This window comes from Schistocerca cancellata, chromosome 5, assembly GCF_023864275.1.
Source record: "Schistocerca cancellata isolate TAMUIC-IGC-003103 chromosome 5, iqSchCanc2.1, whole genome shotgun sequence".
Lineage (NCBI taxonomy): Eukaryota > Metazoa > Arthropoda > Insecta > Orthoptera > Acrididae > Schistocerca > Schistocerca cancellata.
This window is the reverse complement of record NC_064630.1, coordinates 480,937,780-480,965,462: the sequence shown is the minus strand read 5'-3', so window position 1 is coordinate 480,965,462 and position 27,683 is coordinate 480,937,780. Positions and strand designations below refer to the sequence as shown.

Here is a 27,683-nt window from a genome sequence, read left to right as displayed (position 1 = left end):
GTCAACATCGTAGTAGCCTGACAGTTGTCTTAGAGAATGATGCACTCAGTCTTCTGGCTTCACTCATGCTGGTGGACCTTCTGCCTCGTGCTGATACTGGAGTCATTGTCACTGTTTTATTTTTAAGTAGATGTAGCTTCCTTACGATGCATTTCCGGCCATATATCAATGTGACATTTTTTGTTCCATATTCTCTCGGGGATCGTTCCATTCTGTTCGTCTCCAGATAGCAAAATTGACTTGAATAAGATGGTTGAAAATGATGATGATGATGTCTGGTTTGTGAGGCGCTCAACTGCGCGGTCATCAGTAGAAAGTCTCAATTTCTACACAGTCCATTTTCTTTTCACAATCCAATATAGTCACGCTCACAAATGATGATGATGAAATGATGAGGACAACACAAATACCCAATTCCCGGGTAGAGAAAATCCCCAGCCTGGCCGGGAATCGAACCCGGGACCCCGTGATACAGAGGTAGCAACGCTAGCCCCTATACTACGAGCTGCGGACATGGGCGAGACTGCTTTACCGTCAGTTCTTATGGTTCGGTCCGAAGACGCTTGAACAGTTTATAGCCGAAATATTAGCAGTGGCAGAATAATGGTTACTGTGAAATGAAAACAAAACAATAATCCAAATAAAGGTATACTGTTCGAAAGTGGACATTTGTAAAGCTAAAACCTGCTGATAGTAACGTTCAACGCTCCTTGGAATGCTGTTCAGAGAGCGGTCCTGACCTTACTGCTCAGGCTCTTCCATTCTTCATAAAAGGCTCTCCTGAGGTCACCCCATTCTACGAGGAGGGTTACCGCGACGGCGAATCTCAAGTTTCAACAGTCCGTATCCTGACCAAATGGGATATTGTCAACAGATATCGCATGCTATCTCATTCAGTTCGTTCCTGGCTCCTGGAGGGCGGTGTTCATGAAATTGGCGCGGTCTGATCGTGCATTATCATCTTTACAGCAGACCCATCGCTGAAAGTAAAAGGCAGGGTTCAACAGAAGGTTAAAGTACCTAGCCCCAAAACTGCTAAGCCCTTCAACTGCACTCGAGTGTGATGAGAGGCGTCCGACATCCATACATGATACTGGCTCAACAGATGACAGGCGCACCTCTCTGTTTAACTGGAGGGACTTGAAAGTTGTCTGTAAGACAACCACTTTCAATTTTCAATTATTTTATGACTTTATTTCGGAATCAGTTAATTCTGAAGCTACACTTCCTCATCAGACTGCAAACACAGCGACCGACTGCTTTTAACAACACACGTCTCACAAGATTCATGACCAGCATAGCACACATCTTTCAGATGTTTAACGCAGAGTACCTTGCCTAGCGGGGAAAGCCGTGATTGGCCCAATGTACCGGAACCAGATCCTATGACCTTCCCATAAGCTTCAAAGAGGGTATTATACCGATATCTGTTCTGCTCTGTCAGTTTTCGTTCATCTTGTTACAGTCTTACTGGGTTCATTAATTTGTTATATGGGTCAAAGGTTTATCTATAATCAGGCATAGTTATGTCAAGTCAGGGCATGTTGGGTTTACCTTACACCTGGAAATCAAATTTCAAAAACGGCAACCGCTTACACACTCTGCGTCGGATATGGATTTCTACCTCCGTGTTCCTCCATGACCGTTGTCAGAGAACACACAAATCTTGCGAGTTATACCATCACGGATTAATATTATTTGAAAGAAATTAAATCTAAACTTACACAATGAGTTCAAAATCTTATCCGGATCAAACTCATTTAATGGAACAACATCCATCTTCATTTCAATTTTTATTATAATACTATTCCCATATATTTTCCCCAGAACAAGACATCTGCACGCCGGAAGAGAGAACTCAACACCAATGATGCAGGCTCCATTCGTTCATTTCCTTTGCCCACCTTGTTTGTGGTAGAGATTGCTGGACGATTCTGTAGAACTGTTCGTAATGAATGTACAGAGGACAACTTAATCGTCTAGCTTTCAGAGCTCCCCTGTTGCCTTCAAAAATACAATGCGCAGTTCTTTCACATTCTCTTTGAGGTATCTACCATCGTACGAGCCATAATTCGTAGGAAGACGTCATTAGCTGGCGTTCATCGCTGGAGACTACTACGAGCCACAACTTCAGTGTTTCGTGTCTGCGCCAACACGACAGGCACCTTCGCGAATTGACAACGCCTCATAGAGGACCGGAGCCATGGCATGGATGATGGAGTGCAGAGTGCGGCAGTGAGGATCTATCGAATGTCCGAAGGCGCAAGCAAGACATTGCTGACAAAACACAGATTTATTGTTCATGGATACTCAGCTGTTTCCTTTAGTGGCTGGCAGTAGCAAGACGAGCATGCGAAACTCACGCATTGACGCCTGCGTGTCTCGCAGTCTCAACTACCTCAGTGACATGGCTGTACGCACAGTAGGCAGTCACAAGAGGTTGCTGACTTGACGCTCGCTTTGTCCCGATGGCCAGCAGGTCAGCTAGCAAGTTACTAGGGCTGTCTTGCTGACATCATAGACGGCGCCCCGGGAAAACCCCCATCAGCGCTGCAAGAGATGAAGGTAATCATGAAGAGTTATATCATCGCCTCTCTGTGAGAGAACGCCCTGAGATACCGGTGTGTGCTCATAGATGCACGTCGGGAGGCGGAGCTACTGCGTTCTCCCGGGATGACGATAATTCGGTAGTTCACCAGTTACATCAGCTAGGTGTCCAGGGGACCTGGTAATATGAGGAACCCATCATTTCAACAGCGAAAGCGAAGACAAGGTGGTAGCAGCAGGCTTGGAATACGAGCACCAACCTGACTATGACGCTCACCTGGAGCACAAGAAGGCGATCAGCCTGCGAACAGGGCATACTGGCACAGCTCTACGACGTCAAAGTCCAGTTCAGACCTATTGGGCTATTACAGTGTGGAATTCTGTCATACTGGCCCACACTTAAGATACTAGCGTGGCTCTACTACGACGTTAGAATCCGAGATGGCTGACCTGGAATTCAAGATGGCGATTGAGCATGACGACCAGTGCATACTGGGACAGAGTTCTGGAATACTGACTCAATGACGTCAGAGACAAAATATTTTTATGAAGGTCCAGGCCTATTTGTTGACCTGTGTGACATGTTTCCAGGCAACTAGTCACTCCTAAGTTTGGATTCGTCTTTATTTCAACAAACACCGGAAGGGACAGCCTTTCAGACATCCACCCCTCCCCTCGACTTCTTCCCCGTAGTTAAGGTCCAGTTTCAAACTGTACACTACTTAGTAGGAGCACCTGAGATTTAAACGAACAGCTTTTCAAGAAGATGTCCCTTTACCCGGTAGATAGGTCCGTGATGGCGCACCAGTGCAGCCTGCCGGAAGGTTGGGCAGAGCTGTCAACTGCTAGAGTCGCTGTCGCCTAAGACATACGAGTCCGACAGCCAGCTCACAGTCAGTGACAGCTCAGGGCAGAGAGGGACACTACACGCTTACTATTACTACTGATTCGATAACCCGAAGGTACACTTCTGCAGTGGCTCTGAAGCTACAAAAAATAAAAATAAATAAATAAATAAAAAATAACAGCCGATCCATAATATATACTGGAGCCTTCATGGATCATGGCATCAGCTGCCATAGGTTCGGAAGGCTAAACAATTGAGATTAATCCAGACAGCCATCCACCCTTATCTTATCTAACTTGCTCTTCAACGCGATTCTCATCTTTCCTGATTAGCACAACCGCCAGTTGAGTTGCTCATTGGGCCAGTGTGGGAAATGACAGGAAGGACGTACTCTGACACGTTGTTCTGTTTGAACAAGACGGTTTGCTGATGCACTTAATTATATCTAGAGATGATACATATCAGAGCTCCAATTCACCGTGACACATGTAACAGCCACCAGAAGGCGTTACTGTTCGTGTTTACTGTGACTGTTGTTTGGACTAGCAGGGTATATAAGGGGTGTGGACAGTCAGATGTTGAATGATTGCTGAAGAACACAGAGGGGCCACGTACTCGTGTGAGACAATTGGCATCTGGCAGAGTATGAAGGGATCCTCATTTCGGGTCTCCATTTAGCCGGCTGGTCGAATTGTACAGTACCCAGATTTGTGGGGCATTCATATGTGGCAGTGTCCCACGCTGGACTGCATGAGAACGTGAAGTCAGACATACTCGTCGTCAAGATTCCGGTCGACCACCTCTGACCACCATAGAGGACGAAGGCTGTATTGTACAACAATTACGTCGTGATCCCCTCACATCAGCGTCTGCTATCCAGCAACAACTAATGGACCCCCTGCAACGTTCTTTGCCACCCCACAGTATTTGTCACAGACTAGCAGCAGCTGGCCTAGGGAATCATCGCCCCATGTGGAGGCTGTCGTTAGTACCTCAACAAAAAGGGGTGCGTTTGGAGTGGTACCGTGACCAGGAAGCATAGACTGCTGATGAATGGCATTACATTGTCTACGATAATGATCGAAGCAGAAGATATGAATTAAAATTTGTGCCGCGGCCGGGACTCGAACCTAGGTCTTCTTGCTTGCTAGGCAGAAATGCTAACCACTACACTACCACAGCACAATACTCAACATTGCTGCGCGAACTACGTGAGTGCTCTCCTGCACTCAGCGTAGGTAGTTCGTGCAGCAATGATAACTATTGTGCTGTGGTAGTGTAATGGTTAGCATTTCTGCCTTGCAAGTCAGAGGACCCCGGCTCGAGTCCCAGCCGCAGCGCAAATTTTAATTCATTTCGTCTGCTTCGATCATTATCGTAGATAATAAAAAGAGACTTTAAATGTCTCAGCGAAACATTTAATTATAAGATCTATAGCATCGCATTGTGTTGTGTTCAGCGACGAATCACGGTTTGCACTGCCCCATATGACCATCGCAGGCGAGTATGGCGGCTACCTAGGAAGATGCAAAGCAGTGTTATTCCTGGCGTCATGGAGTGGGAAGCCATTGGAAATTATTTCAAGCCGCGGATGGCAGTAACTGAGAGATCTCTGATGGCACAACGGTACGTCACGGACACCCCGAGTCTTCATGTGTTACAGTACTATGCTGCAATTTTCCAGCAGAATATTGCTCGTTCACACAGGGCACGTGTCTCTACGAACTGTTTGCGTGATTTTGAGGTACAACACTAGCAAGACAGATCACTACTAGATATGTCCCTGTTAGGAGATATCTTGGATAAGCTCGGACGTCAACTTCGCCTCAGTGTGAATATCCAGGATATGAAGCATGATTACAAGAGTTGTGTGCCGGGTTGTCTCATGAAAGAATAGAACAGGTTTGTGATACCCCTCCCAACAGAAGCAAAGCATTCATCCAGGACAGAGCGGTTCTAAATCTTACTGATAACCGGCTTCATACTGTCAAGGTCTTCGAAAATTTGATTCGATTCTGTAATCACAAGAAGAAAATTACATACGCTATTAAGCCGTGAAGTTTCACGTCGGTTCCTTCTCCCCTTTTGGTTGCTTCAGTATTTTTTTAATGTCATATAAATCAGGATGGCCAAAAGCTGATATTAATCCGGCTACTCCCGATTATATAGAGGCCGCTGCCCATAATACGGACAATAAGCGGTAATCGCGTTCTTCGATGACGCCAAGAAACGTGTCCCTTGTTATTTCGAAGTAAGGCTATAAAACAAGCAGCGGGATATGACCTTCAATAATTGTGCCTTTGGGTTCAATGGGTTCGAAGAATACAGTGACGTGCGGTTCACGGTTTTAGATAAGGCTCTCTCGCTGTCTGTCTGTCTCTCTCTCTCTCTCTCTCTCTCTCTCTCTCTCTCTCACCGAGCGAGGTGGCGCAGTGGTTAACACACTGGACTCGCATTCGGGAGGACGACGGTTCAATCCCGTCTCCGGCCATCCTGATTTAGGTTTTCCGTGATTTCCCTAAATCGCTTCAGGCAAATGCCGGGATGGTTCCTTTGAAAGGGCACGGCCGATTTCCTTCCCCATCCTTCCCTCACCCGAGCTTGCGCTCCGTCTCTAATGACCTCGTTGTCGACGGGACGTTAAACACTAATCTCCTCCTCCTCCTCTCTCTCTCTCTTTCTCATCACTACGGCCGTGTCATAGACGCTATAAGTACTTAAGTACTCATATAAAATTTTTGTATACCCTTTTTATTAGAGAATTGTAATTTCCATCATAGTTTTATAATCAAAGTAAATGATCGCAAGCAGTTGTTCCCAACGCTTCACTGAGAGCAAAGTAGCTCGTCCCCACCGGCTCCCCTTGGGCTTGTATCAGAAGAAGCTGATACCTCAGCTGCTGTTCTGTAATGTGAGTAGTTTGCGGTCCAAGGCTCGCTGTTCCGGCAAATAAAACAAAAACAGCTGAATTCGCTTTACATAACCCATAAACGACGCCGTTTGGGCGCTCTAGTGGTCTGCAGCAAGCCTTAATTGTTTCCTCTTGAGTTGTTTGACTACCCAAAATTTCTTTCTACTCTGCTCCATTCCGTTTATCTCTGTAAGCTGCCTACAAAAAAAAGTCTAGATAATCTTTGCTGTCCCCTGTTATTTTCGACTATTAGTGTTTGCTCCGTCACCACAGGTCTGGTGCGTGTTGCACCAAACAATTATCCACAAATTTCGTTGCTTCCATATTTGGCTGAAGTACACTTCTTTTGACTTAGAACGTTAATTTGTTTTCTAAAATCCAACAGTAACGCCTTTTGACAGACGTTTCTGTTCTACTCCCGTGGTCGTTTTTTTTTTTTTCTCAAAGCTTCGCTCTTTCGCTCCATCCTTCGAAAATATGCCAGTATGTTGTTTTTACCCTACTTCCTTCTCCTAGCTCAAATGTTTCTAGGTATCAGTATCCCTTCACTTACTGTGTCGCAACTTCTGCAGTTCCAACGTTTCTACTATCCTTCTATATTTGTGTATCCTCTAAGCTGCCGATCATACTGCTGAGCAGTAATTTGTGTTCCTTTCATTCAACGGGGAAGAGCGTGTAATCTGCCACCTTCGGTGTTGATATCTCCGCCCTTCTACTCTATTAGTTTGGTGTTTTCTTGGATTTTGTTTTATGCTTCTTTGATGTACAAAATAAACGGCAGTGGCAATAAATTGCTATTCTGTCTACCATTCAGGAAATAAGTAGGAATTAACTGAATTATCGTTTCTCTTTATTCGATTTTTTCTGGTTTTAGGAACTATAAATTATTTCCTTCTCATTCTAATTTGCTTTAATGAAGGTATTCTGCAGCTGTTCAATAGACTGAAGCTGTCTAGTGTCTCTTCCTTCTTACTTCCATTACTAAAAGTCTATCGAAAGTAACGTCACTGGTTCGAATCTCGTAAGAAGCAATCATTTGTCTACTTTTCATTTAACTCCACTTCTATTAAGATACAGAAATTTTAATTTTAATTTCTAATCACATGAAAATTAATTAAAATTTTATAGAGATGCGAAATGTCGCATTGTGAAACTGAAATGTTAAATGCATGGTGCACGAGAAACAGCTGACGGTTTTGAAAACAATAACAACTCGCGGTTAAGTGTAAATAACTATTTTATGATTCAGATCCATTCTTTTTTTATGGAGAAGTAATGCATATCGCTATCCATCAAAAATAAAATTTGGTAAGAGCCCACCGTGCTGAAAAACACATTCATGTGTTCTATCTGGAGAGGTAACATAACTCGCCACGACATGTCGTTAGGTTTCTTCCGAATGTACACATGAATTATATCTCTTATCTGGTTGGACGTTGCTCATAAGCTTTTTATTTCAGATAGTCCCACAAAAGTAAAAAAGTGCTACGGGAGAAGGCGAATGAATAGACCATTTGTTGTCCGCAAAGCGAGACATGAGTCTGCTGCGATGAAACATATGATTCAGGACTCCCATGGAAAGTACGGTCTTTTGCTACATCTTGCTGTAACAATGCATAACGATGCGAATTGACTTTATGAGCCGGCCGAGGTGGCCGAGCGTTTCTGGGCGCTACAGTCTGGAACCGCGCGACCGCTACGGTCGCAGGTTCGAATCCTGCCTCGGGCATGGATGTGTGTGATATCCTTAGGTTAGTGAGGTTTAAGTACTTCTAGGTTCTAGGAGACTGATGACCTCAGAAATTAAGTGCCATAGTGCTCAGAGCCATTTTGATTTTATGACGCAGAAATATTTGCAACATGACTGTGTAGCGCTCGGAATATACTGTTACAGTACGACCCTCGTTTTCCTCAGTGATCCATTCACAAAGGCCTCTTCAACTTGCAAAAGCTCCTACAGTTCGTTGTCAAATTAATTTCTCGTCGTCCTGCGGCTTTCAGTAAGCTTATGGAAAACTGGGATATTGTACGTATCGTACTGAAGACGGTTGTGCAAATTACGGGGAAACCTGATATCGGCCAACCAGAGTGCGATAGCTGGCCTCCGAGCTGACCGTTTAGGGCTGTGCAAGATCGCGTACCGTACACGAGCTGCGTTTTTCTGTATACGAAGACGCCCTGCGGGTTTATTGTCCTTCACAGTTCCAGCTTGACGCCATTTCGATACCAACAGCAGCAGAGCATTGTGAATGGCGGCATCACATCGACCAAACCTACGTTGAAAGTAGCGTCTTGCAGCTGTGATGGGCCCTGTATTTATAAACACAGCCACCAGCGCTATGCGGAGCTCCACGTACCAGTGTTCCATCTCGGCTACACGCCAGTGAACAGTGCCTAACGTGACGCGTGGTATTACAGGACCCGTGGTGGGTGTTCTGTGAAAGAAAGTTTAAAATGGCAGCGAAATGCATAAATGCTGTCTCAGATGTGTTGGCTATTTCTTAATGCAATCAGAGACTGATATTAGGTTTGAACTGTATTTATTAATTTTTTCCTACCTTCATCGTTTCGGCTATAGAGCGTTCTCAAAAACTCTTCAAGAGAAATACACGGAAAGTAATCAGTAAAAATATTTGGTCAGTTACATAAAATTTACTTCGGACACAAGGAAGAAGCAAGAAATCAAGGAAAAACCTTGAAATGAATATCGTAAAAAAAAGAGGTAGAACTCACCAAAAATCTGCAACACAATCTTAGGTAAAACGAAACTAAATCTGTCAAACATGGATACAAAGTATCTGGTCTATATTGTCAGATGATATCTGAGTGCCAACTGACTCTCTGTACACATCGAAGTATTTGATCACGAAAGCGCCAGATGGCAGTACTGTACGACGTTAATGAAAATTTTATGTTCTGTCAATTGCATCAGTACTTCTGTGTTTCAGAACACAGAATTTTCATTAACGCAGTATAGTACTGGCGGTTTCTTCACCTAATGGTTCAAATGGCTCTGAACACTATGGGACTTAACATCTGATGTCATCAGTCCCCTAGAACTGAGAACTACTTAATCCTAAGGACATCACACACATCCATGCCCGAGGTAGGAATCGAACCTGCGACCGTAGCGGTCGCACGGTTCCAGACTGAAGCGCCTATAACCGCTCGGCCACATCGGCCGGCTCTTCACCTAATACTTCGATGTGTACTGTGAGTCAGTTTGCACTCAGATGACACTAAATAATGTAGGCTAGATATTTTGTATCCATATTTGACAAATTTAGTTTCGTTTTACCTAACAGTTTGTTATATACATTTACTGAATTCTACCTCTCTTTTTTACGATGTCCATTTCATGTATTTTATCAATGTTTTTCACTGAGTGATTGCGTCTTCCGTTTGTACGAAGAACGCTTTATGTAGTTGTAAGAATGTATTTTTACTGTCATGTATTTCTCTTGTAGAGTCTTTGAGAATGTAATGCCGAAGCGCGTAAGACAGTACAAAATTAACAAATAAAGTGGTCAAGACTGATACCTATTTTTGAATGCACTGAAAGTTGAAATACCGGAAAGTGTGTCTACTGCATCCTGTACATTAAAAATATTGTTCAGTCTCTAGAAATAAGAAAATATTTTTTGTGTTAAATGTTCCAAAATTGTGTACTTAATTTTATATATTGGAAATACCCTCATTTTGATGCAGTCAATAATTAGAAAAAGAAATATGTTATTTTTGTTTGAGAAAATATGACTCAATATTTGTCAATCAACTTTTCCATTTGTTAAAAATATAGAATTTAAACAGAAGTAAAATAAGTTGATACCTGTGAGATTGGAAGCAGCAACATTACGATTACTAGACTTTTACGGTATATATTCAGCTATTGTGAACTATGTTGAAAGCCTGGAAGTGACTTTTTGTTAAGAGTGGTCTAGTGTTTTTCAGAATTCCTTTAGGATACTGATGTCCGGACATTACCCTTCATGTCCTATAAGAATGAAGAATTTTTAAGTGGGCAGAGCAATTCATGATATACCTCTGAGCAATGAGAAATAGATTCTGGATACCTTTAGCACCTTTTTAAGTGGAAAGAGTCATCTTTATAATGTAGGCCACTAGCCTTCACAACAATAAAGAACTAATTTTCGAAAGATGTTGTCATTTGCAACATACAGCACTTATTTCTGTTTTTTTTTTTTTTTTTTGTAACTATTTCCGTGTTAGATACTATTTGATATGCCAGCGGTGGGTATGTACTTCTTCTATTTATTATACTACCAGTTTTTTCTATGTTTTGTAGCAAAGTACAATGTAATAAAAGTTCCACGTGTCGTTAACTGCTTTAGTTCCTGCTACAGCCGTTGACTCACTTTCAGTTAATGGTACGGTTATTTGTGTGTAACGAGAGGCTGAGTACTGCCGAGAGTGATGTTTCCACTGTTGCTGGCAGAGTGTGTGCATAATAAATACTTATGTAATGTTCATTAGTTCAAGTGTCGAAGTATACCTTTGTAGATGTCTGCGAAATGGTCATCGATCAGTGGAAAAGAGCACAAAGTGGAGGTACATGCTACGTACATCATATTTATTTATGATATACCCAGAAGCTTGCAAGCCGTTTCGAGTGCCACAACTGGTTCTGTGGTATAATCAGTTGAATAAAATTCCTCCTCCAGTAGCTAGTTTCTTTATTTTTGCACAACTTCACTCATAGCCAACAATTGCAAAATTATTGGTCATCACAAGTTACTCCCATATTTCCAAATGTCAAAATTACCTCCCTTTCTCTCTCTCTCTCTCTCTCTCTCTCATTCACACACACACACACACACACACACACACACACACACACACACACACACACAATGTAGGACGAAATAAAGAAACGATATTTTGATAGTCCCCGCGATTCCCTTTTCATGTAGAGTTTGTACATCACTAGCATTAACAAGAAAACCGTTCATTACATGTTCATCACTGCCGATATATCAAATGTAGAATATTAATAGACGTCAGACTCAGTAATCTGACTAACTGTAGTTTTCAAACAAATCGAAGGTTGGTCTGTAGACTGAAATAAAATGAAATGTGCGTGAAATCTTATGAGACTTAACTGCTAAGGTCGTCAGTCCCTAAGCTTACACACTACTTAACCTAAATTATCCTAGGACAAATACACACACCCATGCCCGAGGGAGGACTCGAATCTCCGCCGGGACCAGCTGCACAATACATGACTGCAGCACCCGTAGACCGCTCGGCTAATCCCACGCGGCTCTGGAGATTGGGTTCTACCTAGGCACTTTGTATGGAATGGTACCTTGAGGTATCGATACTTATCTCTGATAAAAATGTTAGTCTCTACTGGCTCCAATCTCTCCACCATCCTTTTTAAAATTTGTCTGTAATAGAGCGAGAGATTTCCACAAGTTCTAAATAGAGTAAAACAAGCGTCAAATCAATCTGTTTTTATTTACATGTCGATTATAATTTTTTAAAATTTGGAACTTGAAATGTAGAATTTTAGAACAGATTACCAGAAAAACGTTGAGTTGTACCGAAATGTAAATAAATTAAATGTTACGTAAACTTCAATTTTTTCCTTCACACAGTCGCTTGCATACAATATTTTATCCAGTCGCTTTCCTGTTGTTCAGTTGTCTAACTTTGACAACGTGCTCCCTGGCTCTGAAAATAAGCGCTCAGGTGGTACGGAAGTCTCTGGAATTGTTAGATACTCGTTGCATAGTTTATACAACTGGAGGAATATAATACATGTTATCTTCTTTGTTTTTTCATGTTTTCCCATTTTTCTAAAGATTAAAGCAAAGCACTAGACAGATGTTGCCAAATGCAGGCTCATTTCATGTTTTTTATTGATCCGAGAAGAATTTTTTCTTTTGTACATGGGTTCTGATGTCTTGTATTGACACCAAATGGTCGTATACCGCTTAAAAAGAACATTCACTACCCGGTTAATTGCTGCTCTTAGGGAAGTAGCAGCATTTGCTGACAAATGCGTTATTGTACTATACTGCTATAACGCAAGCTCTGGGATATTTCCAAATCTTCGGTCAAGCACGCATGTTATTGCAGCCTAATGATTATATTCGATTTGTCCAAAGCTGTGTTCAGTTTGCTTGTACGGCTTAACTTTTGCTGCCTCTTCTATACTGCTGTCAGGGGTATAGTCAGGTCTACTTAAAACATTTATCTACTCTTTTAAGCAACTGACCATTGGAACTTATGCAGCCACGTACCGTTCACCTGATAGCTGTTTTGTGACATGTTCTACTGTCTTCAAAATATTAAGCAACAATTTCATATTGTACATTTTACCATCTTTCTATTACGTCGCTTTCTTGTCTGTCTGTCTGTCCCGTACAAATTTTGCAGTTGATTTTAAACTAAGTTCCCAGTGACCTATAGATGTGAAATTTTTAACCTAGTTCAGAACTGGATGACAGTGCAATACTAACTCACTTTCTTGTCTATTATTTGGTAGAATGGACATTTTTTTACCTTTATGGTCGTTTCACGAGATATACATAGGAGGAAGCAACATGTTGGTTGAGTCAGGTGGGGTAAAACTGAAAATAACTGAATGTTACCGCATGTCTCAGTTTTAATCTCACCAAAAATTTCATCAAAATGTTTGAAATCGATTGAAATATTTCACACACGCACAAGGCTACAAAGCAAAACATACAGTATTTACTTAAATAAATATGAATTTTTTGTACACTATGTTTTTAAATCGGACTAAAAAGTATAAAATAATTTCTCCTAATCACATACAGAATCCTAGCTCCTTGAAGATAGTCCTGAAAATTTGCGATAGTAAATTTTTAATAGCTATCAAAAATGGTAAGATTAAAAAGGAAGAACGTGAGTCACAAGCAGTACACCTCGTTTCGTTTTAAATCTTACAAGTATTTTCAAGGTTGTTAAAAATTCATAAGCATGCATTTTCAGAACCATTTGTATGGAGCTAGGGATTTGTAAAGGGCTGCGAGAAATTATTTTAAGCTTTTTAGTCCAATTTAAAAACGTGGTATATTAAAAATTCATTTTTATTTGAATAATTTCCTAAAGCTGAGACAGTAGGTGGTGCCTTTGTATTTAGCACAAAAAGCTGGTGTGCAATTGATGCCAGTTCAGTGCGCCCAGATAGATTCACCTCCGCGATTCAATTCATTTGCGTAAGAACGTGTAGCATTGAATCTGGTTCCCTTGATGCACGTTTAACAGCTTGATGCTTTTTACGTTGCATCCAAACCAAGTACTGTACATCAGAGGCAGCAAGCTAGGTCAAGGATACGTTAGTATGCGACATTTAGATAAAAAAGTAGCATCTAAAAGATGACCTGTTTGAACCGAGATGCACCTGAACACTAACACAAATGTGAATTACGTCTCCCTCGAACAAGGTCCAGTATGTTATACTTGCTTCTTGAAAAATATAATATTTGTTACAGTTCTGGACCATTTGAGCCAAGTACCATGAGCTACAAAGGAGCTTGCTTTACAGAAGGACTAACCGCCGTCATTTGCTCCTCCCTCAGAGTAGCTGCTAGTGCTGCAGTGACTCGCCGTTGACCATAAGTCCTTTAATGTTTGCTGTCTTGGCAACGTCACGAAAGGTCTTGCTGGCCTTGAGTCCTTACAAAAGCAGTGGCTGCCGTGACGGGTGTGACGGAACAGCACAATGCTGAGTGACGGACGGCTCAGTGAATGGACTTCACGTGGCGAGGTTCCGGGCACGTGGGAAGTTACCAGCGCCTTCTGTCTTTCATGCCTATTAGCTTTATTTACTATTGTATCAAAGGATTAGTGTTTATTCTTAGAGATAAACAGCTCCCACGAAAGAACCTCAGAATTTCCATATACAAAACTGGAAAAATGTATGTTAATGCGGATGAGTAGAAGAACAAACCTGTAATGTTCGGATACAGTATTACTAGCGCTCTGCTTGGCATAGTGAAGTCGTTTAAATATCTGGTCGTAATGCTGTAAAGTGATCAGGGCGTAACGTTCCAAACAGATATGAAATGGAATGGAACGAGCATGTGAGAACTGTGTTACGGAAGGTTAATGGTTGACTGGCTTATTGGGTGAATTCTTAGGAGAGTGGTTCACCTGTAAAGGAGACCGCATATAGGACGCTGCTACGACCTATTCTTGAGTACTGCTGGAGTGTTTGACATCGTACCAGGTCAGATTGAAGGACGACCGAGGAGCACTGCTAGATTTGTCACCGGTAGGTTAGAACAGTACGTAAGTGTTACGGAGATGCTTCGGGAACTCAAATGGGAATCCCTGGAGGGAAGGCGACGTTCTTTTCGAGAAACGCTACTGAGAAAATTTAGAGAACCGGTATTTAAAGTTGACTGCCAAACGATTCTACTGCCGCCAACATATGTTGCGCGTAAGGACCACGAAGATAAGATACAAGAAATTAGGTTTCATATGGAGGCATATGGACAGTCGCTTTTCCCTCTCTCTGTTTGCGAGTGGAACAAGAAAGGACGTGACTAGTAGCGGTGTAGGGTACTCTCCACCACGCACCGTACGGTGTCTTGCGAAGGATCTTCATAGGTGTAGATGTAGATGGACCATCCACTAATAGGCCGAAACAGAATCATTGTCTGCTTAACGGCTTGCCGTACCACTTTCGGAACGGAGTAAAGCAGTAGTTCTGCGTAGATAGATTCGAGAAGTCCTTAGAAGGTTTCCGGAGGTATGTAGTAGCAGATATCGACGCACAGATCACACAAATTACGGGTCGGTGGTACGTCGGAGCAGTCCTGGTGCCTAGCGTCCCAGATGTGCTCCATCGGGTTCATATCGGACGAATCTGGTGGACAAGACATCAAAGTGATTTGCTTATCATGCTTCTCAGATCATTGTCTAACGATTGTGGGGTTGTAGCACGGACAGTTATTCTGCTGGTAGATGCCATAATCGTCGGGGAATATATCAAGCATTAAAAATGGGGTTGGTCCGCGATAATGTTTTTTGTAATTCACATAGTCATGGTTATTTTTAGCACTAACACAGGTCCCATGGAAGCGCAGACGAATGTCCCCAACAGCACAATACCGCTACCATCGTCCTGCGTCCGTGGCACGCTGCGCTTTCCCAGCAGCCAATCCCCTGGATGATGCATATCCAGATATGACCATCGACCTGGTGTAACAGAAAACGAGAATCGTCCTATTCGGCGACACGTTTCCATTGATCCAGGGTCCAGTCTCGATGATCCCGTGCCCACAGTAGTCTTAATTTACGATGTCATTTGAGTTAACATGGGAAAACTATGGGATCGTCTGCTGCAGACGCACTTCTTCAGCAATGTACGTTGAATGAAATGCCTTGAAACGTGTGCATGCACCCACATAGTTCTTTATCGTCAGAAAAAAATGGTGCAAATGGCTCTGAGCACTATGGGACTTAACATCTATGGTCATCAGTCCCCTAGAACTTAGAACTACTTAAACGTAACTAACCTAAGGACAGCACACAACACCCAGCCATCACGAGGCAGAGAAAATCCCTGACCCCGCCGGGAATAGAACCTGGGAACCCGGGCGTGGGAAGCGAGAACGCTACCGCACGACCACGAGATGCGGGCTCTATCGTCAGATCGGCAACAGATCACTGTCTCTGCTCTGCTGTTTTGCAGATCGGGCAACGCTGCTACCTCCACGTTCTGTAATGAGGCGTGGTCGTCCAATATCTTGTTGCCTTCTCGTGGTTTCACCGTTCTTCAACCAGTTTCCATAGACAATCACGACAGTAGCACGCTAACAGCCGACCACCTTAACCTTTTCAAATGTTCATTCCCACAAGCCGCGCCATAACGTCCAGCCCTTTCTCAAAGTCACTTATGTCAGTGGATTTACCCATTCGTCGCTACAATGATTTCCCGTCCGTCTCTTCTCCGCTTATTTGTCCTTACTTTGCGACGTCACATACCTGAAACGCCCCCGTGAGGCATTCTGTTTTCCTGTGGACAGTGGTCATAATGTTTTGGCTCATCAGTGTACATCAGAGGGAGCTTTCCGTCTCATATTTCGGTGTGAAGTTACTTGTTTTTAATGGATGTAATTAGTAATTCCTTGGACTGTTGACTCTTATGAACTGATAGTAGAGATAATTTCACAGTTTTCTATCTTCGAAATACATTTAATTGCTCGTTACTTTGGAATGATAATATAACTAATTTACAGGATTTCTATCTTCAAAATACACTTAATTGGCCGTCAGTTGCAGGGATTTTCGTAGCTGCCAAATTCATCCTGATAGCCTAATTGCTTCAAATGGCTGTGAGCACTATGGGACTTAACTCTGAGGTCATCAGTCCCCTAGAACTTAGAACTACTTAAATCTAGTTAATCTAAGGACATAACACACATCCATGTCCGAGGCATGATTCAAACCTGCGACTGTAGCGGTCGCGCGGTTCCAGACTGAAACGCCTAGAACCGCTCGGCCACAACGGTTGGCTGGCCTAATGGCAGAAACAGCTAACAGAGTAATATCTTGCCAGCTGTCATCGCTATGTTGAGTTTTTACAAAAGCAAGTGACTGAAATCTGACTATTGATAAAAGATGATAAATGAAAACACGACTACACAACTGGGTTACAAGCGGCTGTAATGGCTTTTGTATATTTTCTTACAAGGACAACGTAATGGGCTCATGGCATTATGGAGGCAAATGCATTTAAATTAAAAGCAACAGTTCAAGGCCAAGACCAAATCATTTCCACAGTTTGTAAGCCTAACACGTAACTACCGGGAGCCAAGTCGTTTGGAAGGCGGGCATTGACGTTGAGTTCTACGATTTGAGCGTGCATGCGTTGGGTAATCAAGAGTAAGCCGAAGATGGAAGGAAAACTGTCAGCGGCATTTGAAAAACCTGTTTATGAAACAGTCACGGTCAGTTAACAGTAAATACGGCTTTAAAAAGAAAGGTTAAGGTTTAACGTCCCGTCGACATCTCGGTCGTAAGAGACGGAGCACATTTTCGAAACGTTTCACGGACGGGGAAGGAAATCGGTCGTGCCCTTTTCAAAGAAACCATCCGTATTGACTGCAGTGATATAGAGAAACCAGGTAAGACCTAAATCTGGATAGCCCGTTGCGAATTTGAACAGTAGTGCTGCCGTGTACTAACCACTGCGCCACGTCTCTCGGTAGCGCAATTGGAATTAGCCAGTAGATCGCGTCGTGAGGAGATAGATAGAATATGGAGTGAAATAGATTTATATAGTACTGTATATTAGCGCAGATTTAATTGAAATAAATGTAATCCATACCTAAGAACGGAACAAGTGGTTAGAGTTACAATATTAATTGGAGAATTCATAGGAAAAGATGTGATTAATACACAATCAAGGAAGTTGCATTCGAATTTAAGTGGCTAAGGTGCTGAAGGTTAACAAACGTTCTTGCTTGATAAGAAAAGTAACTGTGCTGGAGGGAAATATACCAGAACGGGATAACCAAAGTGCAAACAGTACTATAAAGCAGTAGCATGTCTAAGGGCAAAATGAAACCTTTAATATTAATACTAATTGACAAAGCTGAATTTTCGTCACCATTATTTCAAGTGCTCCATCTTAATTAATAAATATAAACCAGACAATCCTACTATCTATTAAAACGAAGAATTCATCAAAATGTTTTAATCGATCGAAACAGGACCGTGTGATTGACATTTGGTACAAAGACACAGCTGTTAGCCTTCTCTTGTTCACCTACTTGTGAGTCCTTCAAACTCGACTAAATAATTTCCGAGTACCTATAATTTAATTTATGAACTCTCATAACAATATAAATATAGAGAGAGAGGAGGTGGAAGCTCACGGGTGGCTATTCATAGGGGTATAGGGACGTGTAATGACGAATTTGGCCCTGCGCAAAGCAGGAGCTAGGCGCAAAAAGGGCACTGCAGAAGCCACTTAAAACAAGAAATTTCTTCGCGCATTATTTGGGATAGTTGGGATTGTAGTAGTTAGTGCAGAAACGAGTATGTCTGATCAGCAATTTACGGATACTAGGGGAAACATAGGTTAAGATGTCCGGACCCTGGAATGCAAGTGCAATGTCTTATGTACCGTGTCACGTCGCTCACTGTTGTTGAGCACCTCCCTGGACGACAACACCGGCACGCCCCTAATGATGGATTATATTCTGCAATAACTGTGGAAAAAACATGAGAGAGATGTTACTTGTCATCTTTCGGTATTACTCACATGTCATCTGTAATAAAATTCTGATATGTCCTTACTCAGTTTTTTATTCACATTATTTTGCTGAGCCAACACTCGAACATTACTGTTTACTGTGTTATCAGTCTTCTCCCACGATTAAAATACAACGATGCCTGTAAACATTTCTACAGGTAGGCAAGTGTCAACTCGCGCAGTTTTGAGGGTCTTTGATCGTATATAACGCTGCTATTCCAAATAATTATGCTTCACTGATCATAAAACAGTACAAACAAAGAAAAATTTATATAATCTAGTATTACTTCACTGAATAAATAATTTAAGTTCCAAAGGCGAATAAAAGCACATAAAGCTAAATACTGTCACGTCTTAACTATGTAGCTCGTGTAATTAACATTTTAGTCAATTATTTTAACGTACCTCGAGCACATATTGTTCTTTAATGTGATATCTGTTATTCTCAGAATTATCACCTAGCGAACCGGCACACTAGACTCACATTCGGAAGGACGATGGTTCAAACACGCGTGCGGTCACACAGATTTAGGTTTGCCGTGATTTCCATAAATCGCTCCAGGCAAATGCCGGCTGATTTCCTTCCCCACGCATGAAACTTTCCGAGCATGTTCTACGTCTCTAATGAACTCGATGTCAACGGAATATTAAACCCTAATCTTCCTTCCTTCAAAATGGTTCAAATGGCTCTGAGCACTATGGGACTGAGGTCATCAGTCGCCTAGAACTTAGAACTACTTAAACCTAACTAACCTAAGGACATCACACACATCCATGCCCGAGGCAGGATTCGAACCTGCGAAAGTAGCCGTCGCGCGGCTTCCTTCCTTCAAAATTATCTGTATTACGAAGTTCTCTCTCCCAATGCGCATTTTTCAGTCAACATTGACATTAACATTTTTTGGAAACCATTACTACATATCTCGCGGAAGCAGTGGTGTTTATCGAAACTCTAGAACCTTCCTCGTTGTAATTAGGGCTGTGACGCCAGCGAAATTATAAGCAGTAGTACTCGCTTCCGTGCTCGTTGTATGTCTAATTTGTTAGTCAAATGAATTCTGTCCAGTGTTACCACTCAGTTACGATAATCAGCTGTTCATTTGACACGGAAAGTGATGTTTTGATGCCTTCCGACTGCTTCCATGAGAAACTTTGCATGAGATTGAGAAATGAAAATTATACTTAACAATATCGGCAACTGTCGCAAGTCTGACAGTAAAAAAAATTACGAATAAAGAAAAAAGATTTACATACAACAAATGTAATTACTATTTTGCAAGTATTATCTCAATAAAAGTAGACATGGCATACCCCAGATACTTGCGTTCTTTTCCAATGTTTTCACAAAAATACAAATAATTTACTGTCTTGATAACTTTTTAAAAGCCGTTACATTTCTTGAACTATGCGATTTCGTCGAATCTACAATGCGGTTTTGCTAGAGTGACTTTCTATGAAACTCTCCCACTTGCATGCTTTAAAGTCTGCAGGGTCAGCATATGACTTTGTGGTAATTTTCAGCAACGCATGCTACCATCATTTTACAGCTTTATACCTCCCTTACTCATGTTAGTACTGCACGTTATATGAACGTAGTTTTGAATTGACAAACAGATGATTTTTCTTATTTCTATGCAGCCTTTGTTCAACGCTGATCTAGTTCTCTCACAGATAACTGGCTTCCTACCACTCACTGCATGTTAGTAACCAAAGGAAATTCGCAAACAACAAAGAAATTTCACAGACCTGCCAATGCGCAGAGAGGGAGTAAACACACACTGAAATTTTCCGAATCATTGTTGAGCGAAATGTCGGTGATCGTTGATAACATGCCTGTGTGCGTGTAATATCCAATGTTTTCGTGCAACGATTTAGCAACTAAATTCAACTACTCAATCGCAGAGCTAATGCAAATAGAGGATGCTTTGAGAAGAAACAGTTTGGTCGTGTTATTTTCAAATGGCATATTGTCCCGTTAGTCATCATTAGGAATTGCACAAGTAAAGTACGTTGATGGACGTATAGCAGAGTACAGAAAATAACATGAAACCGTACTTCAAACAAACAATACTACGAACCAACTTCTGAGTTAGTGCACCTGTATCGTAATGTAGGACCTGGAAGTTACATGCACATTTGCAGCTTTCGCTGCTGTATTGTTTCACGTGTTATTAACTCATAAATTCACTGAAGAGACACATTCTGTGCTAATCTATCGATTTCTGCAAGCATAGTTGTCTCTGGCACGGTCTGCAGGGTGGTCGGAAGGTCTCTCTAAGTACCGGTTCCATGAGCCAATCAGGTTCCAGCGCGCCTCCTAACCAATTGGTGGATACGGCGTTTGAAACATACAATAGCGTGTCGAATCTAGTCTCATACTTGCGTCGGTCGGTGAATGAGATGTCGTATAGTTGAGGCATACCGACTTTTGGTTCTTACTGAGATGTTTCATGACTTTAAAGCCTGTCTTCCGTGGGGAGAAGCTACTTTTGTGTCTTTTTTAAGAGAGTAGTCTTCACTCACGGTACGGAATAAGTTTGTTGTTAATATATCTGAATAGTAGAGCACTTGAATTCGTGACACGCCCAGCCAATGCGCTTTATTCAATCTTTTTCGAGATATCTGGATTGTCTTTTCGAATGAAGTCTTCATGAGTTGAAACATCTTGTACCACGTGCTCTGAGCACTAATGTTGTATCTACAGTTGTGGCTTAACTAAATTTTGGAAAGAATGATATGATGTTGCTCTCGAATATTTCTAAGTCCTTTATAAATGATAGAGCGCAGAAATCAGTAGTCTCTTTTTCAGTTTTTATTATGCAAATCCAGATTTCGGCTAGTGCCTGGTCATTATCAATGCACTGTTTTTAAACTCGATGCATGTTAGTTCCCTGTTGTTCGCGTCAGTCACAGTTTGAAGAACTGTGACTGACGACCGAACAACAGGGAACTAACATGCATCGAGTTTAAAAAATAGTGCAGTGATAAATGCTAGGCACTAGCCGAAATCTGGATTTGCGTAATTACACCTACAAAAAAAAAAAAAAAAAAAAAGACGACTGATTGCTGAGCTCTATCATTTATAAATCACGTAACAGTCGCTGCGGGCATCCACTTCCCTAACGGAAGGTAACCTGATTTCTTAGTCAGTTGAATTTCCTTGCCCTTATTTTCCTATTCAGACGAATTTACGCGGAAGTCCACTTTGCAGACAGTACAAGAACACTGGACACAGAGTGGACTTTGCCACTGACAAAGATCGGTATGCCCTTAAATTCATACTAATATTATAAATGCGAAAGTAACTATGTCTGTTACACTTTCGCGACAAAACCGATGAACCGATGTCCGCAGCTCGTGGTCGTGCGGTAGCGTTCTCGCTTCCCACGCCCGGGTTCCCGGGTTCGATTCCCGGCGGGGTCAGGGATTTTCTCTGCCTCGTGATGACTGGGTGTTGTGTGATGTCCTTAGGTTAGTTAAGTTTAAGTAGTTCTAAGTTCTAGGGGACTGATGACCATAGATGTTAAGTCCCATAGTGCTCAGAGCCATTTGCACGATTTTGAACCGATGAACCGATTTTGATAAAATTTCGTATGCAAATAGCTTGAACGCCGAGAAAGAACCTAGGCTACTTTACAAAGTGTGTTGTACAACATATTTATTGATTTGAAGAATATAGCGCGAAATAAGGAACAATAATTACTCTTTGAGAAGTTATTTATTCTTTAACTTTTGAAAATTATCATATTTTGAAAATGCTTTTATTGTTTAACATGTTCTACATAGTACGGATGAACGTAATAGAAAAAACAATGCTTATGCAGTCCTCCACGTGTTTGATCCGTACTTCCATGTTAATATTAGTAACAAACCTGTCACATTTTAGCCAGTGATCGTCTTGTGTCTTTTATAACTCCTCTGCTGCGTTCACGTTCGTCCTGTGGTCATGCGGTTAGCGTTACTGCTTCACGATCATGGGTTTCCGGGATCAATATCCGTCCAGGTCGCTTTTTTCTGCGAGCGTTTGAATGTGTGTGTTGTCCTCATCATTATTTTATCGTCATGGACATGCAAGTGGCGTCAAATAAAAGGACTTGCACAAGCTTCCGAACATCCCAACGGAGTTCTCGTTGACAATAAAGTCACACGCACGTTTCATTTCACTTCGCTAATTCGCGAGCGCAGCCGTGGTTAACAGCTAGAATACAATGCTTATACAATCCTCAACGGGATTTATCCATACTAATCCGTACTTCCATACTAATATTATAAATGCGGAAGTATGTGTGTTAAGTTTTCACGACCAAACTCCTGAATCGATATCCATAAAATTTGGTGTAAGGTATCTTGAATGCTGTTGAAGAAGACAGGCTATTTTACAACGAGTGTAGTACAAGATATTTATTGATTTGAAGTATATTACGCAAATTAAGGAAAAATATTTACTCTTTGGAAAAGCTATTTGCTCTTTACTTTTGAACCTTTTCTAGCATTTGTAGACTTAGAGAAAGCTTTTGACAATGTTGACTGGAATACTCTCTTTCAAATTCTGAAGGTGGCAGGGGTAAAATATAGGGAGCGAAAGGCTATTTACAATTTGTACAAAAACCAGATGGCAGTTTTAAGAGTCGAGAGACATGAAAGGGAAGCAGTGGTTGGGAAGGGAATGAGACAGGGTTGTAGCCTCTCCCCGATGTTATTCAATCTGTATATTGAGCAAGCAGTAAAGGAAACAAAAGAAAAATTCGGAGTAGGAATTAAAATCCGTGAAGAAGAAATAAAAACTTTAAGGTTCGCCGACGACATTGTAATTGTGTCAGAAACAGCAAAGGACTTCGAAGAGCAGTTGAACGGAATGGACAGTGTCTTGAAAGGAGGGTATAAGATCAACATCAACAATTGCAAAACGAGGATAATGGAATGTAGTCGAATTATGTCGGGTGAGAGGGAATTAGATTAGCAAATGAGACACTTAAAGTAGTAAAGGAGTTTTGCTATTTGGAGAGCAAAATAACTGATGATGGACAAAGTAGAGAGGATATAAAATGTAGACTGGCAATGCCAAGGAAAGCGTTTCTGAAGAAGAGAAATTTGTTAACATCGAGTATAGATTTAAGTGTCAGGAAGTCGTTTCTGAAAGTATTTGTATGGAGTGTAGCCATGTATGGAAGTGAAACATGGACGATAACTAGTTTGGACAAGAAGAGAATAGAAACTTTCGAAATGTGGTGCTACAGAAGAATGTTGAAGATCAGATGGGTAGATCATATAACTAATGAGGAGGTACTAAATAGAATTGGGGAGAAGTTTGTGGCACAACTTGACTAGAAGAAGGGATCGGTTGGCAGGACATGTTCTGAGGCATGAAGGGATCACCAGTTTAGTATTGGAGGGCAGCGTGGAGGGTAAAAATCGTAGAGGGAGACCAATAGATGAATACACTAAGCAGATTCAGAAGGATGTAGGTTGCAGTAGGTACTGGGAGATGAAGAAGCTTGCACAGGATAGAGTAGCATGGAGAGCTGCATCAAACCAGTCTCAGAACTGAAGACCACAACAACAAAATATTTGTGAAAATTCCTTTATTGGTTGATACGTTCTACGTAATATGATTCAACGTAATCAGTGCAATGCTTCTTCAATTCTCAGAATGTTTAATCTCTACCTCTACACTAATACCAGTATTATTAATTGCGAAAGAAACTCATTTTGTTACGTTTTCACGATTGCTATGGTATTTGGTATTGAGATAGCTTGAACCCTGTGGAAGACCATTCGCCACTTTATGAAGCTGTATCTTTTTGAGTATTATTAACATTTTTAGATCGGGTGTATTTGTGTGGCATGCAGGCTTCTCTGGCGCAGTATTCGGCGACTCTTAGCTCTATAGTTTATTTTTTGACAGCGCAAATTCGGTGTTACTGTGACCGTGCTTTATGATAATGAGTCTCTACACCACTTGGAATAGCTGAACAACCGTAATTAAAACTACTACTATAAACCTCGCAAACATTAAGTCTGATAGTTCTAAGAGAGCTCTAGCTGCGAAAGTTACTCGAATTCAGCAAACCTCAGAGTAGTCACATTTCCTCTGGACCTTGGATGTAGATCGTCAGGCGGCATTAAGAACTACGGAGACATTAGAACGGTCACAGGCGAGTCGCATTTTAGACGCTTAGCATCACGCGTCGCTTACAGCTTCCAAGGTGCTTGAAGATTCACAATGACGGCGCTATTTAAAGGCTGTACGACAAATAGAGAGTCGAACCTTTACGTGTGGGACGTGGGAGGCTTTTCGTGAGGCTGCATTTGGTTATGATCTATTATCTGATTCTGTTAATCATAAATTAGTCATCATATGGGCATGGATCAAAGATATAGCAGCATAACGCTTTAAAATGGAAGTGAAAAATGGTTGGTGTATGTTGCTCTGGTGGCAAAATCTCACACCAAGTACGAGGTGAGCCAGAGAAACAACTCCACTTCTGCACGAATGTAATGAATCGAGGAATTTTTTAAGCATTGTTAGAAACTATGGTGCACGTTTTCGGATTCAACATACAGCAAAATAATAAAAACACATTCAATATGTACCTACATACCGGCACTGCATGCATTTTTATACGTACTTCTCTACATCACTACATGTACAGACATGTCGTAAAATTACTAGCGTACTTACAGACCGTCGCTCATCGTAACAAAACTACTGCTATGCCAGCGAAGCAGCGGGTAACAGCTAATTGTTTATGCGATCAATATCGAACATTACGCATCGTTATTCTTCGTTTGCTTCCCAAAACAGAAGGTAAGTGACTGATCTGGCAGAGCTGCAGTTCATCAGTCTATATGAAGGGTATATATTTTATGTCTTGTATCTGTGAGCTATGTTTACATTCTAGGAACACCATGCCTGTTGCACCCAAATGCGCTATAAGCACAGTTGTTTACATGCTTTTCATGAAATTTAAATTGTAGAACAATTGCAATTGCAGCGCCGCCGTCATTCGTAAAATCTGAGACTGTTTCAACTTTCAGTGTGGCAAGGACTTTGATGAAGGCGGGGGGTGGGGCTGGGGGGGGGGACACTGAAATTCGTGAGTTCTGGCCGCATAAGGAATCGTAGCAATGCAATGGCGAAAGCTGAAGATGTGTGCCAAACCGGGACTAGAACCCGGATTTACTGCTTCTCATTGGCGATTCAGACGTTGGCCCCTAACACCCATATTATCCCCAAAACCTATCTAAACTACAAACAAAAACTATATCTAATACTAACGGCACTTTCACCCTAAAAGCTAATTAGGACTGAGTTTTGTAAACTTTTTGACACTACTTCAGGCTCCGTCCAGGAATAAAATTGAAACACTCCTCCGATCGTTTTCTTCTTCTTCTTTTTCTTCCGTCGTTGTCCACAGCAGCCAGACGGTGGGATATCTAGTTCGTCTTTTCGTACATTGAGGGTTAAATACCCTGTAATTACCGTTGATGTCTCTCGTCAATCCATCCCGTGCTATACTTTTAACCTCTCCCACACCATGTAGAACCCCACGCTCTCGAGGGCTATGTAACAAGGAGCCCATGTAAGTCGCAAAGGGCGAATCGTACGACGCCTTGTGGCCTAAAACCGTGTACTGGCTCTTTAAATAGTGTCAAAAATCTAACAACTCTACAATTGAAACTTCCTGGCAGATTAAAACTGTGTGCCGGACCGAGACTGGAACTCGTGACCTTTGTCTTTCGCGGGCAAGTGCTCTACCAACTGAGCTACCCAAGCACGACTCACACCCCGTCCTCACAGCCCTACTTCTGCCAGTACCTCGTCTCCTACCTTCCAAACTTTACAGAAGCACTCCTGCGCAGGAGATAATTGTTAATTGACCCTAAATAGCGAAAAGTGTGAAGTCATCTACATTAGTGCGAAAAGGAATCCATTAAACTTCGATTACACGATGAAGCAGTCAAATCTGAAGGCTGTAAAGGCAACTAAAGATTAGGAATTACAATTACGATCCACTTAAACTGGAAGGAACACATACAAAATGTTGTGGGGAAGGCTAACCAAAGACTGCGATTTATTGGCAGGACACTTAGAAAATGTAACAGATCCATTAATGAGACTGCTTACATTACGCTTGTCCGTCCTCTTTTATAACACTGCTGCACAGTCTGGAACCCTTACTAGATATGACTGACGGAGTACATCGAAAAAGTTCAAAGAAGGGCAGCTCATTTTTTAATGTACTATCGCTAAATAGGGTAGAAAGTGTCACTGAAATGATACCGGTTTTGGGGCTTTTTTGTTGCGGCGGATCTTCTCACGAAATTTCAATCACCGATTTTCTCCTCCGAATGCGAAATTATTTTGTTGACGTCGGCCTACATAGGAAGAAACGATCACCACAATAAAATAAGCGAAATCAGAGCTCGCACGGACAGAAATAGGTGTTCGTTTTTCCGCACGCTATACAAAATTGGAATAATAGAGAATTGTGAAAGTGGTTCGATGAACCTTCTGTTAGACACTTACACGTGATTTGCAGAGTATGCATGTAGATGTAGATGTAGATTATTGATTTTGGTAGGTGTTCGAACAATATTAGTGCATCCGCACTGAAAAAAAGGTGAAGGAGCCGTCACGCTCTTACAGAAATGAATATGTATTTTAGAGGCGTATTTTCTGTCGCACATGTCCGATGGAATAGACACTACTGAATAATAAAAGGGGGCAAAGCAGAATTAACCAAGACGAAATTATAGCTAAAATCTTTACTTTGTGATGGCGGCGCATTAGACAGCAGACTGACTTGTTGAACGGTCGCTTTTCGCGTAAATTCGGAGATCTGCTACGTTTAATCTGATTCATGCAACTATTTGCTATGACCATTATATAAATGCGTTGAGCGAAGCAAGTGTCTCCTGTTCGATGGTCACATTTCCTAAATATTGCAGTCAAATTGCGTTACTATAAAAATTAATGGATCTAAGCTATGTACATGATAGGTCATTTCAATTCAGGGTATTCATAGAACTTACGTTTGTATGTTATTCGACTTCAAAACCAGAATGGGAATTTATAACGTTTATTCTGAATCGAGAAGGTGAAATACTGATACCAC

At 41.7% G+C, this 27,683-nt stretch overlaps 1 protein-coding gene and 1 non-coding gene across 2 annotated transcripts in view; both read right to left on the bottom strand.

Moving 5' to 3' along the window:
* LOC126188224 (uncharacterized transporter slc-17.2-like) overlaps window positions 1-27,683 on the bottom strand; it is a 447,637-nt gene that overhangs the window by 360,999 nt on the left and 58,955 nt on the right. The window lies entirely within an intron of this gene.
* On the bottom strand, window positions 4,504-4,576 carry Trnaa-agc (transfer RNA alanine (anticodon AGC)). Its single transcript has one exon. It is a non-coding gene; the product is annotated as a tRNA-Ala (tRNA).